The sequence below is a fragment of the Mizuhopecten yessoensis genome, unplaced genomic scaffold, assembly GCF_002113885.1.
Source record: "Mizuhopecten yessoensis strain PY_sf001 unplaced genomic scaffold, ASM211388v2 scaffold4805, whole genome shotgun sequence".
Classification (NCBI taxonomy): domain Eukaryota; kingdom Metazoa; phylum Mollusca; class Bivalvia; order Pectinida; family Pectinidae; genus Mizuhopecten; species Mizuhopecten yessoensis.
This window is the reverse complement of record NW_018405730.1, coordinates 839232-860767: the sequence shown is the minus strand read 5'-3', so window position 1 is coordinate 860767 and position 21536 is coordinate 839232. Positions and strand designations below refer to the sequence as shown.

The 21536-nt window shown below is 41.0% G+C and overlaps 1 protein-coding gene across 3 annotated transcripts in view; it reads right to left on the bottom strand.

Annotated features, from left to right (window-relative positions):
* Positions 1-21536, bottom strand: part of LOC110449722 — a 65494-nt gene that overhangs the window by 37604 nt on the left and 6354 nt on the right. Inside the window, exon 2 of one of the 3 annotated variants that reach the window (XM_021496768.1) lies at positions 1876-1974. The exons of 1 other annotated variant lie outside the window; for it this stretch is intronic. The gene's annotated coding sequence lies outside the window, so the exon portion shown is untranslated. Of the gene's footprint in view, positions 1-1875; positions 1975-16728; positions 16906-21536 lie in introns of those variants that run through there. One more of the 3 variants, XM_021496769.1, reaches the window with a different exon arrangement.

The following is a 21536-nucleotide window of genomic DNA, read 5'->3' as shown; positions in this document are numbered from 1 at the left end:
TGTTTTATGAATAAACACGATGTTTTGGAAATATTTATCAAAAGAAATTTATACTATGTTGCGAATTACAATTTCGAGATAACCTTCTTTTATTTACGAACTTATGTCTTTGATGCTGAAATTGACAACTTTATAAAAATACATTTTCACTGAAATTATGAAATCTGGGTGTCGGAAAGGTGTAAAATTATTCTTCGGAAAAGAAAAAAACAGTAGTTGAGCTAGATAAGAAATTATACGGGGGCAGGCTCCTATGGAGAATTAACATTACTGGAAACAGGCCCTTTATAAGTTAAGGGGCTTCACGCACCACTCCTACAGTTTCAAAAGCATTTTTGTTATCTATTTGGATTCGTAACTTTTTGGCCCCTAGGATCTCGGATGATTCCTGGAAGGGAGGCACAGCTGTATGATGACGTGCTATTTAGCATGCTGTCTCTATTACCAAAGGTACAATTACATCTCCGTGTGTAAGTGTGACGTCCATCGTTCATGGTACTATAGTTTTACGCCAATGATAATGCTGATAAAGTATACACAATCAGTCGACCTAAACGTTACAGAAACATAGAAACGACAATATACAATGACTGGGCACTTTTTAAGAATTTCCGTAGCTCAGTTGCGTTTGCTAAGATATTTTCCTATACCTGTCTAAACACGACACCCTCCTGCATCAGGGAAATTGGAAACACACAATGTAAACAAACGTAACACAAGGGGAAGAATAATAACAGTAAACACAACCGTACCACAAGGGGAATAATAATAACAGTAAACATACGTAACACAAGGGGAAGAATAATAACAGTAAACATACGTAACACAAGGGGAAGAATAATAACAGTAAACACAACCGTACCACAGGAGCATGAGGATTTAACAAGCTGTACCGTTCAGTCACAGGGACAGACGATCCTCCCGTACCACAGGGACAGACGTCTGTCCCTGTGGTGCGAGAGGATCGTTTGTCCCTGTGGTACGAGAGGATCGTCGGTCCCTGTGGTGCGGGATGATCGTCTGGCCCTGTTGTACGCGAGGACCGTCTGTCCCTGTGGGACGGGACAGAAGATCCTCCCGTACCACCGGGACAGACGATCCTCACGGAAAACAGGGACAGACGATAATCCCTTACCACAGGGACAGACGATCCTCCCGTACCACAGGGACAGAAGATCCTCTCGTACCACAGGGACAGATGATCCTCTCGTACCACAGGGACAGACGATCCTCCCGTACCACAGGGACATGTGAGCTAAAAACAATACACCTATCCGAACCACAAGCGCATGATAATTAGCACACTATACTCTCCTTTACCAAAGGGGCTTGGGAAAGAACACATAGGACCAATCCGTACCACAGGGACACGTAAATTCAAGTTTCACTTTTATTTGAACTTCAGGCCATTGACCCATTAGTATACAATACATATTATACACAAATCGTGGACAATGTACAGAGAATGAAGACACTCATATTCCATGTACCCCTAATTAACACACCATAAATTAACACACTATACCCTCTCGTACAACAGGGATTTGATAAACAACAAACTACACCAACCCGTACTACAGAGGCGTGAGAATTAAAACACCACAACCACCCGTAAAACAGGGACATGACAATGAAGACACGGTATGCATATTAAGACGTTCCCGGTGTTAATTATTTTTGTTAGGCGGTGAACTTAACTCCAGAACAAACGTTTAACAACAATGCATATCAGAAGATATGTTAATACAATTAAAAATACTGTAAATCGTAAATATCATGTCCCTGTGCTCTATACTATCGTCTCATTCCTGTTCCATATCTACTTCTCCTACAACATCCCAATATAGATACCTACGCTGTTATCACTAGCCTTACCTGTGTTCCTGGTTAAGCGGCCATGATCAATCAACATACTGTTCTTGACGTTTCTCAGAATAGGCCGGCAGTGTTAGTTCTTAGAACACCCAATGTTCTCTGAATGTGCCATTGTGCGTTTTCAAAAATGAAAAAAATATCTTAGGGACTCAAAGTTAATACACGTGGGTTTTTACATATTTTGATTATCAATATTTGCAATGTTTGATACTGACCAAACGACGGGAGCTAACAAGGACATATTGTTATCTGACTGGCAGATCCCTATTAAACCATGTATATGGGTTATTGCTGCTGATTACTGAATAAAGAAATTAGGCAAACCTCCTTTTAAGATGGGACCTGTAGTCCCAATATGAACCTTATTACACAAGCTTGAATCGACACCCAGTCGATATAACGTTAGTTGGTTGTCGTATGGTTTTCTTATGACGGACAACATAAACCAAATTGAATATAATCGTACAAACATGTAATCACTACCTCGCATCACACAATACATACAAATTAAATGGTGCACGCGAGGATTATGATGTGCACGTGACTGTTTATTGTTTGCACTGGCAGCTATACGCCTGAATGCATACGGTCTGGAATTCCGATTTTTCTTTAATCACTAACAGGGAATTTATCGAACCTTTAATCAATTATTTGAATAAAGTCGCTATACATTATCGTTACACTGCCTACGTCTGAACAGGTAACGTGTATGTACCTGGCTGATCTGGGATGTGTTTCGTCACAAAACTAAAATGGCTATTCAGTCTTATCATGTTTAATGGAAAATATGTATATTTCACAATTCAGATTCTTTATTCAATTACAGTTACTATAGAACACAGATTACGAAAAACGGGTAGCAATGAGTGCTTGGGCGGGTCTATATCAGCACGACCTACCCACGTAAAGGCGTGGGAGACCAAACATGTGTCAGGCCCAAGTTTCACATGGATATGTCGTCACCTCAACAAATGTTTGACAAAAACCGTGATACCTCACACTACTAAGTGAACTTTAAAACAGGTTCAGTTTTAAATCTTTACAACATATATTTTTTTGCACCTGTTTGTGTGTGTGTGTGTGACTGGCCACGTTTATGTTTCAGAATTGTATAATTTGTCAATAACTTACAATCATGATAAAATAATAAGCTATGGTTGAATTTTGTGTTTCAATATGTGAACAATGTTTTGAGCAAAGGTTTTCTTATAAAATATCTACAGAATTAGACCAGAGACATAGATAATATACGTCTTTGATCAGACCATCCGATTTCTGACGTCACTATAGCGTACTGAGTTATGAACCTATATTTGAAAGGAGGAAAACGTCCATTAAAATAGAAGTTCCCAGAAACGACCTGTTCCTTTGTATTTGAAGATACGCATGGACAATCAACTGGAAACTTTTTAATAGTACCGACACGAGATGTAAATAGGTTAACTCAACACCAAGTGATAAACAAGGGCGGGTAAGCTATATCTGTATCAAATAACCATATGAAAACATTTTTTTATAAACACCAAACATATACAGGGCCAAGATCAGGTACGACCCAGCTTTAATAGAAGAGAACAGCACAAAAACTGTAAGTCCTTATCTTATACCACCAGGTCTAGATGTTAATAGGTATATTTTGATCAGTTATAAACGTGCTGGAAAATTAACAAGGAGACTAAACTATCAAACAATACCATACACAATTTACATAACCTTTTAAAGATATTACGTTTTGTTGAAATATAATATATCGTCGTGTGTTAGCGTGTTATGGCGATTATAAGCATATTTAGGACATGCGCAAGTCTATAGTTGTTAAAATACTGTAGTTGACAAGTACGATTCACTGTGCGATTCCTTAAAGTATATAGTTTTATAACAGTCATTTTTGTTTGTTTAAGCATCATAAATCAAAGTGGTAACTATTGATCATTTGACCTTTCTAAGTTCAATGTACTAATATATGTATGGTTGGCAATGCTTTGTATAGCTTCATTCATGCTGATATGGACGAAAATAGGTTACATCCATATTGCATGAGGCCCTCTATATGGCTTCAGATCAAATATTAATGTAACCGAGTTTATCGCATACCTGTTGAATCTTGTTATAGTAATACAAGCAATGTTCAGACTATGAAATACAACGTTCTGTATTGCATATGTGCAATACGGAATGTTTTATTTACCTACTAGCCGGAACTACTTTTTATGGGAATCCCCTTGTCATGGCGAACTGAAAAGTTCCCGGTATTTTCAAAAAATATCAAAGTTTATAAAATCTTTGTATCGATCCCTACCAAATACGGAAGGTATGTGATAAAAGCAAGACCACACATCCACGCACTCGTGAATATATTCGTCCGCGCAATAAACTCGTGATTTCTGATTCGTTAGAAAAACACAAGTGTGTGGTCTTGCATATTTATTGATACCGGCATGAAGGTTCAAAAAACGTTCGTTCAATATTATAAATACATTTTCAATGTATACCGATCTCAACACAAGAATCCCATTTGAAGTGTCTGTAACAACCTAACGTCACATAATTGTTTGCTTCTTGCGGTAGTATCACATTATTTGAGAAAGCGTAAAAGGAATACTGGTCTAATACATATATTGCAGACACTTTTTTTTTTTTTTTTTATCGAAAAGTCAAATGAGGTACTGTACAATGTAAATGAAATCCTTGAACAACTAAGGTGAAATCAACTCTAAATAACCATGTATTCGTACTCGTAAATACGATAATGAAACGATAATCAAGGCTTAGACACAAATATGGCGTCGAGCTGTTTGGTTTTTAGGATGAAAATGACGGTTTTGGTTGATTGCTGAATATAGCGAATCTTTTTAATGCATTCAGATAAAGGTATTTTTCAGTAAGAATATTAAAAAATAAAGTCAATGTTTTTGAAAAGTCACCGTTATAAATTTTGTTCATTTAAGTACGGAGGAGTTTCATTACAGTGTAACATGATATGTTCCTTGTGTAATAACCTTCGTGGTTTTCTTGGTTGCAATGGGATCAAGAAAACAAGAGGCCCTAAGGGATATCTAAGCATTCATGGCAAAATATTCTCCAAATGAGATCCAAGGGAATAGGCCAGACCCTAAGGCCAATCCTTGTAGCATATCTGTATTAGATTTTTCATGCCCAGCAATTTTATGTATGGTTATGGGATGGGAATCTCAACTGTTTCCAAGCTGTGACTCAGAAACTAGGTCCTTAGGATTGTGGCCAGACCCCAGGATCCTTTATAATTTCAGGACTGCATTCCTCTCTTTATGCCCAGCATTTGTATATATAGTTTTCGGGTGGGGATCCCAACCGTTTCAAAGTTATGACCCAGGGGTTAAGTCTGCAAGGGTGGGGCGGACCTAGGGGTCAATTCTAATATCATCACTGCATTCGTCTCTTTTTGGGGTGGGAATCTTAACCCTTTGGAAATTAATGCCCAGGGGTTATCTAACCAAGGGTGGGGCAGACCCCGGAGCCATCTTGGAAGCATATGTGCATTCATCTCTTTATACTCAGCAATTGTATATATGGCTATAGGGTGGGGATCTCAACTGTTTCCAAGCTGTGACTCAGAAACTAGGTCCCTAGGGGTTAGACCCCAGGGTCTATTATAATATTATGACTGCATTCGTCTCTTTATGCCCAGCATGTGTATATAACGTTTTTGGGTGGGGGTCTCAACCGTTTCCAAGTTATGACCCAGGGACGTTGTCTCCAAGGGTTGGGCCAGACCCCAGGGCCATCCTGGAAGCATATGATGTGCATTCTACTCTTCTGACTCAACAATCGTATATATGGTTATACGGTAGGGATATCAACCATTTCCAAGTAATACACTTTTTTGGCCCCATCCCTTAGCCCGTGGGGTCAGCCCCACCATTTGTACAATAAAATATTTGGCTACCAATGTTTATAATTCCTCAAGCATCTCTGAGGTACTTTTAGTCCACCATTTGTTCGTCATATTGTCCTACCATCAGGGGTAAATGTGCCGATCCAATGCTTCGTATTGGTTGTTTCACCAGCTGGTTTTCCAAAGAGTTTGAATTATTCCTAAAAGCATGGACAACTTTCATGGTTATTTCCATAGCAACTGTACAACAGACAAGAGTTATTCCCTCTTGCAAACAATGTAATGCATTTTTCTCTAACGCAAAATGTTCCGACATGTACATTTTGTTGAAAATGGGTATCCACGAACATTGGAACCCACGAACAGTGGTACCCCACGAACAGTGGTACCCACGAACATTGGAACCCACGAACAGTGGTACCCACGAAGCAATATAATAGCCTCAAACCACGAAAGAAATTACCCACGAACATTTCATGCTAAACAGTAGTACAAGAAGGAAGTCCCTACCCACCTCAACTGATGATTGTATCTACGTATTGCCACAGGGACCTGAGAATATGTTTCAGCTATATTTTGACATTACTTAAGGTGTTCAGAATAATTTTGCCACCCTAATGCTTATTATATATACGAGGAAGGCGGAAAGCCCTCGAAGTCGAAAATTCGAACCCACCTAACTTTCTTGCATCAAAAAACTCATTTGAAACAAGACTTAAAAACTCCGATATGCACGTAAAATGTATTGTCCTTCCGCGGACATGATCTCCGTTTCCTCCAAAAAACACACGCCATTTCCGAGTTTCAAAGTTTTTCGCAGTCATTGAGCCACTTTTTGTATATTCATGAGGTTGACGTCAGCCTCGCGCCGATTTTAGGAAAAAAATGGCTGCGCTTTCAGGCAATCACACCAGGGGTCTCTCGGCACGTATTGGTCCCTATGCTATTATTATGCTAGGCGTGTGTTGAGACGGGGTATTTGGTTTGAGAGAAAGTCAATTACTAGTTAGATAATGTTGTATATCGCCCTTCAGCACATGTATTCGAAATTTCATGAATTATTTACGTAAATACAAAAACTTATTTTCCAGTCTCCTAAACTGCAGTCAATAGAAATTCAAAATCGTTTGGCGTTAAATACCGAATTTAAATTAAAGAAATACGATCGAAAGCTATACATAAGTACTTTAGTGCCGAAATACATGGCAATTTGAAGTTTAATGAGTTAAAAATCGTAACCCAATTTATCAGATAGACAGGAACACACAGTACAGATGCATCACGCGCACCTGGCCCAGATCCTGGACAGCCAATCACAGACGTTTTTTTTCTACAGCCACTTCCTGGTAGCCATTTAGATAAGAGTAATGTATGGTGTTTTCCCGACCTCGATATCGACATTGTGTTGTAGACATCGCCATTCCTCTGTCTTTGGGACCATCTCTCGCGTGATCATTCTGGCTGCGTATATGCAATATAATTATATGCGACTACACCTATCCCTTATTTGTTATTAATTCGGGAAGTATATTTAAAAATGCAAATCCATTATCCTACTTGATTTCTTAACCCTGCTGGTTAAACATTTTAAAGCACTAAATAAACCCATCTTACTTATTTTGATAATTCTTGCTGTCTATTATATAAAACGAGGTGAATATTATTTCACTTACTGATATGAATCTGGGTATTTTACAATGTGACAGCAGGCTTTACTTGTTTCGTAGTAATTATTGCGTATTTCAAAATACTTTAAACACAGTCAGAGCGATCCTTCTAGTCCATATACTTATATACACAGGGAGAGTAACCCTCATCACTGTATACTGACACATGGATAGCTATTCACATCACTTTAACCGACACAGGATGAGCTAACCACATCGCTTTATACTGACACAGGGAGATATATCCTCATCACTATATACTGACACAGGGAAATATAACCACATCGTTATATACTGACACAGGGAGGGCCTCCCACATCACTTTATACTGACACAGTGAGATATAACCACATCACATACTGACACCGGGAGAGCTTCCCACATCACTTTATACTGACACAGGGAGATATATCCACATCGTTATATACTGACACGGTGAGATATATCCTCATCACTTTATACTGACACAGTGAGATATAACCACATCGTTATATACTGACACAGGAAGAGCTACCCACATCACTTTATACTGACTCACGGAGATATATCCACATCGTTATATACTGACACAGGTAGAGCTACCAACATCGCTTCATACTGACACAGGGAGAGCTACCAACATCGCTTCATACTAACACATCATTAGCTAACCACATTGCCACATACTGACACGGTGAGATATATCCACATCACTGTATACTGACATAGGGAGATATAACCACATCGTTATATACTGACACAGGGAGAGCTTCCCACATCACTTTATACTGACACAGGGAGATATATCCACATCACTATATACTGACACAATGAGATATATCCACATCACTATATACTGACACAATGAGATATAACCACATTGCTAAATACTGACACGGTGAGATATATCCTCATCACTATATACTGACACAGGGAGATATAACCACATCGCTTCATACTGACACAGGGAGGGCCTCCCACATCGCTTCATACTGACACAGGTAGAGCTACCCATATCGCTTCATACTGACACAGGGAGAGCTACCCATATCGCTTCATACTGACACAGGGAGAGCTACCCACATCGCTACATACTGACACAGGGAGAGCTACCCACATCGCTTCATACTGACACAGGGAGAGCTACCCATATCGCTTCATACTGACAAAGGGAGAGCTACCCACATCGCTTCATACTGATACAGGGGTAGCTACCCACATCGCTACATACTGACACAGGGAGACCTTCCCATATCGCTACATACTGACACAGGGAGAGCTACCCACATCGCTTCATACTGATACAGGGAGAGCTACCCACATCGCTACATACTGACACAGGTAGACCTTCCCATATCGCTTCAAACTGACACAGGGAGAGCTACCCACATCGCTACATACTGGCACAGGGATAGCTACCCACATCGCTTCATACTGACACAGGGATAGCTACCCACATCGCTACATACTGACACAGGTAGACCTTCCCATATCGCTTCAAACTGATACAGGGAGAGCTACCCACATCGCTACATACTGACACAGGGAGAGCTACCCGCATCGCTACATACTGGCACAGGGATAGCTACCCACATCGCTTCATACTGACACAGGGAGATATAACCACATCGCTTCATACTGACACAGGGAGATATAACCACATTGCTTCATACTGACACAGGTAGAGCTATCCACATCGCTACATACTGACACAGGGAGAGCTGCCCACATCGCTACATACTGACACAGGGAGAGCTACCCACATAGCTACATACTGACACAGGGAGACCTTCCCATATAGCTTCATACTGACACAGGGATAGCTACCCACAGCGCTACATACTGACACAGGGAGAGCTACCAACACCGCTACATACTGACACAGGGAGAGCTACCCGCATCGCTACATACTGGCACAGGTATAGCTACCCACATCGCTTCATACTGACACAGGGAGATATAACCACATCGCTTCATACTGACACAGGGAGATATAACCACATTGCTTCATACTGACACAGGTAGAGCTATCCACATCGCTTCATACTGACACAGGGAGATATAACCACATTGCTTCATACTGACACAGGTAGAGCTATCCACATCGCTAAATACTGACACAGGGAGAGCTACCAACATCGCTTCATACTGACACAGGGAGATATAACCACATTGCTTCATACTGACACAGGTAGAGCTAGCCACATCGCTACATACTGACACAGGGAGAGTTACCAACATCGCTACATACTGACACAGGGAGAGCTACCCACATCGCTACATACTGACACAGGGGGACCTTCCCATATAGCTTCATACTGACACAGGTATAGCTACCCACATCGCTACATACTGACACAGGGAGACCTTCCCATATAGCTTCATACTGACACAGGGATAGCTACCCACATCGCTACATACTGACACAGGGAGAGCTACCAACATCGCTACATACTGACACAGGGAGAGCTACCCACATTGCTTCATACTGACACAGGGTGAGCCATCATATCACTTTATAATGACACAGGGAGAGATATCCACATCTCTATATACTGACACAGGGTGAGCTACCAACATCGCTTTAAATTGTCAAATGACTTAACAGAAGACGTTAGATTTTGCATTGTCATAGTTCCCCTAAATACCAAGTTAGAGCAAAATAGAACAATATCAGCGCCAGTAAAGAGAAACACACACAACCACGGTGAGAGATCGAACGTTTAATGACGGAAAACGGAAGAGCGGCACATACGTGTAACACACAAAACGGAGCCCGGTCCGGGATCTCCGGAACCATAATAACTAACATACATTACACTGGCGCTACCCTCTTTTTCTGTGTAAATGACTTATGGCTAAGTTATTATGAATGATAAAGAAACATTAACCGCAATGTTGCAAACAACTATAAATGAACATTACTAAATATGGTGACACAACAGTTCTATATGACTCACAGATCGTTTGATCAAAATATAAACTAACACTAGTAACAGTCAACTGGAATTAAACTTTGCAAGAGTAAATGTTATTTTTAAACATTGTCATGATTCACAATTAAGTGTTAAACACTAGCCACACAATTAATAGCATAGGTTATTTGACCAATATGAATGTGGGTAAAATGAATTACTGAATCCAACGTACACTGAGTAGTGAAAGTTCTGCTAATACAGCTCGTAGTCTTTGAGTTTTTGGGGCAACTGACGATCACGTTTAGGACGTGTGTCACACGAGGGTGAAGTTGGGGAAACAGTGAAAGTGTTCGAATCAGTTTCTGTACTAGTTGGAAGGTCTGAAGAACTACCTGGGGGCTCAGAAATTACCGACGGTATTTCAGGCAGGGAAGGGAGTATAATGTCAGCGGGTATTGGTACATTGTTGGAGAAATCATGTTGTCCAACTAGAGGGCCAACGTGCACATTGTCATCATCGTCTGAGTGTATGTCGCTTTGCACAAACCGGGGAGGGCCTTGCGAATCCGATATTTGCGAAGGACCCTCTACTTTAAAGCAATCTGAAGTCTTCACACGGTACGATGACTTACGTAATTGACAGCCAACAAACTTTTGGATATTACACCATTGGCCATCAACACTTACCACTAAGTATCTGTCGCGGGCACACGATTTGTTCCTATCGGAGAACAAATATACAAGATCACCTCGGTTTAGCCGAGGAGGGATTGGTTGTCGACGCGATGGGGTTTTGCTTATCTCACTGTAAGGATGATTCTTGTTCCTGTCGTCGTGTTGTTGCATAAGGAGTGATTGATCCTCTACGGGTATCTGTCGGTTGTAGAATTGGTCTCGCTGGAAAAGCATTTCACGAGCAGACAGACCGCGTTTCCTAATGCGAGTGTTGAGTCGTGCTGTAGCGAGGGAGAGAACGATGGGTGTGACGGCACGGCACAATGGATCCTGACGAAGTATTTCTGTTTCTAACTCCTGGATGGCCTTTTCAGCCACAGGGTTTTTATTAACGTTTTTAGCGCGTCCCAGTTCCACAGATAACCTATACTTGGCTAGAGTTTCATCGTTTACAAGGGATTTGAATCCTGGTGCTGGGTCCGTGCGAATAACAGCCATAGGGCCATCGAGTGGATGAAGGTTGATGCACAATTGCAGTAGGCCATCGCGAAGGGATTGATGTTTTTCGTCCTCAATCAGCATGGTGCTGGTATAGGATGACACGCACTCCCTGACGACCAGAATAAGTTGGCGCTCGCGCTTTATGACATCCGCAGCAAACTGGGTACCCACAGAGGCTGGCGGATCCCCACAGTTTTGTTCCTGAAGAAACTAAGGTGCGTTGGACAGGGCGGCACACTGGTGGCAACAATCGGTGGTGCGTTTGATTGCGAACTCTAGGTCAAGTGCGTAAAAATGGCGTTGGACGGCGCACCTGAGCTGGTGGTTTGAAGGATGGTCAAGTTTTAGATGTAAGGCTGTCAACAGACCATCGAGGACCTGTCTGGGAATAATAATGCGGTCGGTTGAACTGGCAAACAGTGCGTCACGTTTGACGACAAGGAGGCCGTCCCTAGAAAGAGAAGCAACGTTTAGGTAACGTTTGACATCCTTGACCGTAGTTTGTTTCTTGGAGGGCCGGGTGCCCTGACACAGATGCGCGTGTGTTCTACGAAGGTCTGTACAATCGGATTGTATAGACAACCATGCGGACCGACTGGTGTACGGCAACTTGGACGATCCTGCTAGGATGTCATCGACGGACACTTGACCAACAACGCTAGCGACAAACGTGTTGACGAATGAGCAAATTTGACATGTAGGCTCATTGCACACGGGGGCGTTGCGGCTCGCGAAGTCGGATGGAAGTATAGCAGAGCCTGACACGTGTCGTAGCGACACTTGGAAGCGGCTCGCTGTGGACAGGAATGTTGAGGTTCGAGGGCTAGCAGAAAATTCTCCTCTGCATAATTTCTCAAAAGCTTGCACACATGGTTTGCTGTCAGTTAACACACAAGCCTTTGTAGTTGACTGGATGATGTATGGACTGAAATGTTTTATGGCGGACGCGATGGACAGAGCCTCGATTTCACACGGAATCCAATTGGTCTGGTTCTTACGCAGTTTGGCACTGAAATAGCCTGCAAGACAGACTTTGTTGTTACGAGTGACGTACAGTGTTGCCCCTAGTCCAGGGTCTCTGACTGCACCGTCTGTCACTATCCATAGTTGGTCAGTAGACGTGGGTAGAGTGATGGTGCGGTTAGAAGATAACGCCTTCTGGGCATTTGTAAAGTCATGGAGGAGTTCGTCGGTCCATTGGATGGTCTCCTTTGATTCGCGTCCACCTGCGACAACACTATCAAGCGGAGAGAGGAGTGATGAACAGCCTTGCATGACTCTCGCAAGTACTTTGTATGCTCCGATGAACGCACGTAAACCGTAAACGGTGTTTGGTGGGGGGCAAGAGGAAAGTGTCGCGACACGGTGGGGACTTGCGCTGATTGTACCTAGTCGCCATATTCAACCCAATATGGTAGTTTCCTTTGGGGAGATAACTGTCTTTGGAGCGGAGAGGTTCAAGCTACATTTCTGTAAGGCCTGAAGGACAGATTTAAAGTTTTGTAGTAGTTCTTCAAAAGTCTGCCCACCGCAGTACAAGTCGTCGGCAAGTTTCGCTATGCATCCAGCCTCTACCAGGTCTCCGAGGACACGGCAAGTTAATTCCTCTAGCGCAGTTTCTGAGCCTGGCATACCCATCGCGGTACGGGCATACACCCGGGTGCCTTTGAAGGGGGTTACAACACCGCAGTACTTCATGGATTCCTTAGCAAGGGGAATCTGATAAAAAGCCTTTGTGAGGTCAGTGGCAATCAGATACTTCCACTGGGCGACTTGACGGAGGGTTGAGTCTACATCGGGCATCAGCGATGGCTGGGGCTTACTGTATCGCCCTACGTCAGCAAATGCTGTGACTAGACGAAAACCTCCGTTAGGCTTTTTGACAAGGAATGATGGGTTTACGTATTCGACAGATATGCCAATGTCCTCTGGTCGACGAAACACACCTACAGACTCAAGTTCATCAAATTTGGCCTGGAGCTCTGAAAGTTGGTTCCTTGAATATTGAGGTAAGCGGCCTTTGCGCTGAGGGGGTTGAACTGGACCCATGTTAACCTTGGCTTTGAAGGGACCTACAGCGCCATTGTAACCTGTGAATTCAGGGTTGAACACTTCGTCAAACTCTGATAGAAGACTCTGGAACTCGGACTTGATATTGGTCGGCATGAGTCCATCGGGGTCAAGGTTGACCCTATCACTGTAGTGAGACAGGTTGGTAGTTTTGGCCCTATGGGGTTCAGTGTGCGTGGTAGGGGTAACTGTGATATCCTCTGGGTAAGTCGTGGCTCTTACTTTGCAGAAATGTTCATTTCGTTTCAAGGTCTGTGGTTCTCCAGTGAGATTTGGTATCCTGATTTTCCCTGCAACACTAGTGAGGACTGAGGGGGCAGCAAGAGGCGATGAGTCGTGTGGTTCTATGCTAATCTCACCATCCGATGTGGCGAGGTCAGCTGGCAGGGCTACTTCAATATAATCTCCTGGCCACAGTGTGGTGAGGGCAGGGGCACGTAGAACATGGGCCCTCCTCACTGCATGTCTGTCCATAGTAGTCTCTGTGGATCCGTACTCGTACAGAGTATGATCCCCGAGTAATACTTGGCGTTTTGCTGGACGTATGGATATATCGTTGCGTTCCATGAAAGGGATACCGGCAAGAACATCAGTGTCTAGATTTTCCACAACAAGTCCCTCAAAATATAAGTCGTGGTTGTCACGGGACACCACCATACGTGTTTCGCCTAAGACGTTCAAAGGCGATGACCCATCGGCTTGGTGAGCAGATTGATTGCTGTTGGCAATTTTGACACCCAATCTTACCGCACATGATGCACGAATCATGTTTCCAGTGGCCCCACTGTCGATGGTGAGGCGTAAAGGCATATGACCTTGAAACACGTCCAAGTACGGGGATTGGCGGATACGTACGCGGTTGATAAGACTTTCTGTCTGTAATACATCATCTCCTTCTGGATCAGCCATATTGTCAGCATATCTCTCCAGTTCCCCTGACACTTGTCGAGCTCTTGCAAAGAATTTTTTTTCTTGTGTGGGAAGGAAGCTACATTTACTAAGGAAGTGATTGTTAGGCCTTCCTGCTTCCTTGCACAACGGACAAGACTTCTGGGGTCTGGACCGCTGATCTCGCTGATCTCGCGACACGATATGAGCATGTGGTGTATATGGCAATGTACCTCGCGACAGACCAGACACAGCGGCTCTCATTGAGCGGGCATCCTCGGACGATTGGACCTCCTCCAACAGCGAATCGAGTGCTTGTGATACCTCTGGCTTAATGGACGCGAGTGTACGTGACCGCAGTTCTGTACCATACCGTTGCTTGATGAGTTTGGGTAGGTCTGAATTTATTAATTGTAGCCACCGCAATACGACATAATTTTCTAAAGAGGGCGATAGTTCTTCATCTTCTGTGATTTGGTCACCATGATGTATAATGCCAGAGTCTTGTGTGAGGAGGTTGTCTTCCACGAAGGCTACTAATCGTTGGTAGAGGTCCTCCGGACGTTCGCCCGCCTCCAACTTAATGGCCGCAAAATCGATCAGATGTGCTCCAGTTGACTGGAACCCATAATGTTGACGTATGGTCTGCCAGATTTGGCTAAGTGAGGTGCAGGTTTTAACGATCGTGTTGCGCGCTATCACCGGACAGAAATTGGCGATCTGCCCTAGCATTAACTCCAATAGCGCCAGTTTCTGCGCTTGAGTTTTACGGCGAGCCTCCGGGACAGGGGCATCGTCAGCTATCATGCCCCTAAATTCGTCATTTCTTGTTTTTTTTAACCACGAGAATCGCTCACCCAAGAACTCATTAAAGTTATTGTCTAGTGACAATGTGTACACTAAATTCTGTCGCCAATTGTCAAATGAGTTTACAGTTTCAATTTTCGTCAAACACCATTGTTTTGGCGCACGTGGTGTTGCCATCTTCGAAAGTTGTCAAGTGTTTACAACGAAAGTTTATATAAATACTGATTAAAGACGATAACTCACGGCTCCGTACCGTTTTATACGGCGTGATGTGGTCTTGTTGACATTGTATAGGTCTTATGACGGCGAAAGTTCGTAGAGCACGCTGCCACCACGCCAGTAAAGAGAAACACACACAACCACGGTGAGAGATCGAACGTTTAATGACGGAAAACGGAAGAGCGGCACATACGTGTAACACACAAAACGGAGCCCGGTCCGGGATCTCCGGAACCATAATAACTAACATACATGACACTGGCGCAGAATGTGGATTAAACAGAAGCCATTTTATAGCAGACATTATCGCTCTTCGATAGTGTCAGGTATAGAACTCCTCCACAAACTCTCATAACAATTTACAAATAGACAGTCCATTATGCAATCCGTGGCGGTCATGTCTGATGGCTGATCAAGGTGATACGCGTTATGCATATCTACAAATGCCTATCAATGTTCTTGCAGATTCCGAGAAATCATCCGGAAACAGTTTGGCGGAAGAAAAGAAGAACATTACAAAAACGCAGCAAAATATGCAGGTCCCTTTCTTCGTTTAAGAGATTGAAAATGAAATGCAATTGTTTTTAAAAATAGCTTGCAAATTCATGCTTATGATAATATTTCTTCATGTTGGTATATACAGGACGTAAAATATATGTAATGGTTTCCCGTTAATAACATGTAGTTTTTCGTGCATTGCGCTTGTGAAAATATCGCTATAGTCAGCAATATGTGCGAAATAAAGGTGGCATTCAACATTAAAATCGTTATTGTTTTCGAATTAATACAATTATTTTCACAGTAAAACAAAGATATTACCTGAGAGTAGGAAACAAAGTTGTACCAAACTAACCAGTCACTTAACAGACCATACTGTTAATATAAAACGCCATTCTGATTTGTTAAGAGGATATAATTCTTTACCATGTGACTGATACAGGCTTTTTGCCTATGAACATATCTTGATACGCGCCATATCTTTCCTGTACGCGCAAAATCCGTTGTATTTCCGGTACAACTGATTCAAATCCCGTAACAGCTTAACCCGATCCTACACAATCTAATAAGTGTAATATGTGTATGTGTTCATTACCAATGGGTATGGACTGTTGTATTGTATATGATAATTAAACCCCCTTCATACCCCAAATCTAAATGTGATCCATACCAATCCTCTAGCTTCTGACCGTCGGAATGATATGAGAGTCTTGAGTTGATTAAAGTTACTCTAATTATCTCAATTTAATATACTGACCTTAAAGTCATAAACGTATCTCGCCTGGATTAGACTCCGTTTTCAAACCGTTCTCCATACACTACAGCCTGGTAACATTGCGACACAATATAGTGTGAAGACAACTCTACACGTGTATGGCCATTACTGAGCATACTACATTACCGTGAATATCATTGGTTCGATAATTTACTCTATTCAAACAGGAAGTAAGTACTATTGAATTCGCAAAAAAATAGCTTTGCTTTATTAAAACAAATACTATAAAACTCGCGAATTCAGCTTTCGTATTGACCAATCAGAAATCACCTACACATTTCCCGTTGACTTCCGTCTTCATCATCACAATGCACATTGCGGGGATAGCGTTAAAGCGGGGCAGGTAACCGTCAATGTCAGGTATTGGTTGTCACAGCGGTTTAGGTAACCACCAGACACGCTTAGACGTTGGTAAGGATACAGGGATTGTTCAGGGATTTGTGTCCTCGCAACAGAAAAGCACATATGGAGACGGTGTCCATGGAGGTTAGGGTCACTCACCGGTCACTTTATAGTGTTATCTCACTGACATATCATAACCTGGACATGGTAACCTAACATTCGACTCCATCACATTATTCTGACAATGAGTTTACAGGAGACAATTCGCCTACAAGAGGGTACTTATAAACTTATAGTAAAAGATAGAAGTGCCAAGTGTGTCAATTGGGGCAGCAATCAATTTTGATTCTCCAGGTTTTATTTAAATTAGACCTCCATTCGGAAACTACCCTGCTGCCTCACGTCACGTAAACCATGGCGTTCGTGTTTAATGTCCGCTGCTTTAAAAAAACAAATGATGAATGAATGAAGCTTAGAAGGGGTGGGGGTCGGGGGTTAATCTTATTTGGTCATTATCATTAGTCATACATACATGCATGTACGATAAATCAACAAGTTTTGAGGCATATGTAATACTTTCAAAATATACCAAATTGTTCAGTCCCAATAGGACAAATGCCACCATCGTCAGAAATGATAATGACACACAACTTGTTGTTAAATAAAGACAAAGGCATACAATTAAGACATCTGCATACACTCGTAGAAGCCTTATTTTATCTAGGTTGATATAAGATTTATTGATTTTACAACAATTACGAAATAAGTAATTACAACTTATATTAATAACTCTTGCTGGCCCGAATGTTTGCGCGCCGGGGGTTCATTACATTTTATGTGTAAGAATAGATATAATCAAGATTTGATAGTATAATGTGATGGAATATATAACTTTGGAATCGGATATGTTCGATAAATAATCAACTCGGATCGTAGCGGTCTTCGTTAATTATGTCCAACATTCTCTTACCCTCGTTAAATATTCCACCATAATTCACGCACATATGTTTATCATTTCATTTACTGTGACAAATTAAGCCTTTGCTACTTTCACACTTAACCGACCAATCAGAGAGCAAGGTTTTTAAGGTGATTTTCTTCGTGAGCTTTTTGTCCGTTGCCAAAAAAGGACATCGCTCCGCGCCAACGTTCGCGAGCACTATCACTAGTACTCGCGATCACCTTTAGACGGTAACACAAGTGACAACTAAAATAACAAGATTGTGTTTTTTTCATGTTTTGAGGTATCACTCCAATTCATGTCCTCTGTCCTAAAACGATCACATGAAAAAAGTGCTATTGAAAATTAAAAAAAAGGACGATTTTTTTTCAGTAAGTATACTTTTTTCCCTGGTAAAAGGTTTAATATTTTCTCAATTTTGAAATCATCGAACACAGTTTATTTCTCGGCATTTTACTGACGGGAAAATACTTACATTGTTTATTGAAAACGTGATCAACTACACACTCGTGAAAACTATAAAAATATCTAACCCGCTCGTGAAATGTAACTTACCAAATACTAGACCAATCCTGTACTTACCTATAATTACTACAGATATTGTAGCTATAATTTTACAATGTAAACATACAAAGTTACATACATACATACAGAACCTTTGTTTTTAAAGATTCGTGTTTTACTTAAAGCCCTAAAAGTCACCGTTACACAGACGTCTCTACTTCTCCTTTATCTACACTTCAACTATACACAATGTACATAAACAAACAGAACTCGTACTTACTGCTGACTCAGTCAAATCTTCATCATCTGATTGGTTAAAACAAACCAATCAAAAACAAGCAGTTACCCGGATGCGCTATCCGATAATACCACCGGCGAGGAAATCATTATTTAAAAATGATAATTTTATCTAACCAGGTAAAATGTAACCTAGCTATTACAAATGTACTTATATTTCTGTGTGACACTTTTCAAACTAACCAGAGCGAGAAGACGACCAGCTAACGGACATATACAAGTTTACGTTTCTTTTATAACTCTGACATTTAGAGGTTTTCAATCCGGTACAGTGCAGAGATATACAAACATCATATACACGGAGTACACTGCACATCTATACACAATACAATAAACAGTTATACTCAATACAATAAACAGTTATACACAATACAATAAACAATTATACACAATACACTAAACAGTAAACAGTTATACACAATACACTAAACAGTAAACAGTTATACACAATACAATAAACAGTTATACACAATACAATAAACAGCTATACACAATACAATAAACATCTATACACAATACAGTAAACATCTATACAAAATACAGTAAACATCTATACACAATACAGTAAAGATCTATACACAATACAGTAAACATCTATACAAAATACAGTAAACATCTATACACAATACAGTAAAGATCTATACACAATACAATAAACATCCATACACAATACAGTAAACATCTATACACAATACAATAAACATCTATACACAATACAATAAACATCTACACACAATACATTAAACAGTAAACAGTTATACACAGTACAATAAACTGATATAATTGATACAGTTAACAGCTATAAACGAATTAAATAATTCTAGACAGGACAATACATAGTGTGAGTAGGTACTCATAACACAGGGTCCTATATGGTTGTGTNGTTTTCCCTTTTTTTTTTTTTTTTTTTTTTTTTTTTTTAAATATTTGAAGACAATCAATTTCTATCAATTAGTAGATCTATCGATGCCTCGTTGGCTATGTACTTGATATAAGCTGTCGGGTTGAATGAGTTCAGTGATAAGAGAGGTCAGAACTACGTACATGGGTAGTCATACGCGTTTGTATGGCAAGGTAGCACATATAGTTTCCTTTGAATTTAATTAAGTAAACCTTTGCACATGTATTTTCATTGGGCTGTGTGCCATCCAATGGTACTATTAATTAAACTGTTGAAATCCTGGGGTTGATGCATAGCGGTTACGTAACCAGGAAAAGTACACATAATTGCTTGTAAACTACAGGCTGTATACGCCGTCCAATTGGAGGACGAACAGCACAGCCTTAAAAAATGTTTGTGTGACGGAATGTCACGGTATCTTACATCGTATATAACATGAGCAAGTATAAAACAGGGGTGAAGGTCACCAAGAAACACAGCTTGAGTGATTTTTTTGCAGTTTTAATACGAAAGTACTAAAACTAAATTGCTGATTAGACTCCATGCCTCGACAGAGACTCGTTGACAGGGGCTTAGTCGTGATAAATGTTTTTATTAGCATCTGTGTATGATAGAAAATTAGGACTTAAACACACACTATTATCCATTTGGTGAATGCGTGCACAGCAAGGCTGAGATCATTGTTTTTTTTTATACATTAGTCGGCGCGACTGACTGTGTCGGTGATCAAAGAAGATAGTAAAATTAGCCTCAACCCTTAAATACATAGAGCATTTGGTCCAAACTACACATTGCATACACATTGGGTCAGGTCAGCTGCTGTACCTGAGGGGAAACGGCTTTTGTCACGTACACAAACACAGTAGCATCCCGAACTTCAAAGACATGTTGCAAAGATTTACCGTTCGGAGTTTGGATACGATCAGTCCGGAATGGCTGTAAACGTGCACAACAAGAGTTACGCCTTTTTCTAATTAAATTGAACTGTTAAAATCCTGACTTACATTGTATGGAACGTGGCAGTTTTAAGATTAGCGCCTTATGACGTTATGCTCCAACAAACACTAAAATGTAACAAGTGGTCTACTTTAACAAAGACTCGGAGAAATCAAAATTACGAGTACGAAAACTATTAATAAATATTTGAAAATATATAAAATATATAGAAAAATCAGACCCCGCTCGGCAATATATTTGGAAAAAACACTTTGGGGTAAGTTGAATACATATTGGACTACTTTTGATCACACATGACATATAGATACATGTAGCTACTTTATGTTACGAAAGCCTATCGAGCTCATTTTCAACTGTTCAATCTTGCCTGGCGAATTCGAAGCCACGAATGTTCTTGCATACCTTTCCGCAAGGGCACGTTATTGTTGTTGAGGCTTCCAATGTTAGCTTCCATTGTAACATCCGGGTTCTTGTTTGTGTCTGTGCCATGTTTGTTTCCGGTAGATCCGGCCGTGTGAGCCTCTCATGTAAGAGGATTCTTGTAATATTGCGAAAGGTTCGCGTTATTTCTCCTACGAAAGTGAGCTAAATGAGCTTTCGTAGTATCCTGTAAAAGCATTGTTTGAAAAGCTACCAGTGACAAAAGGCTTTTCAGGGATATGTTTGAATGCCATAGGATTCGATGTAAGACATGGTGGTAAATTTTGCAGACCGTGCCTTAGGAATTCATTTTTTTTTATACTTTTCTTTTTATTTATCATTTTGATTTAGGTTAGAAGTTATATATTCTTATTTTTTGTCGAACTTACGCTGTCTCATAACCTCAAG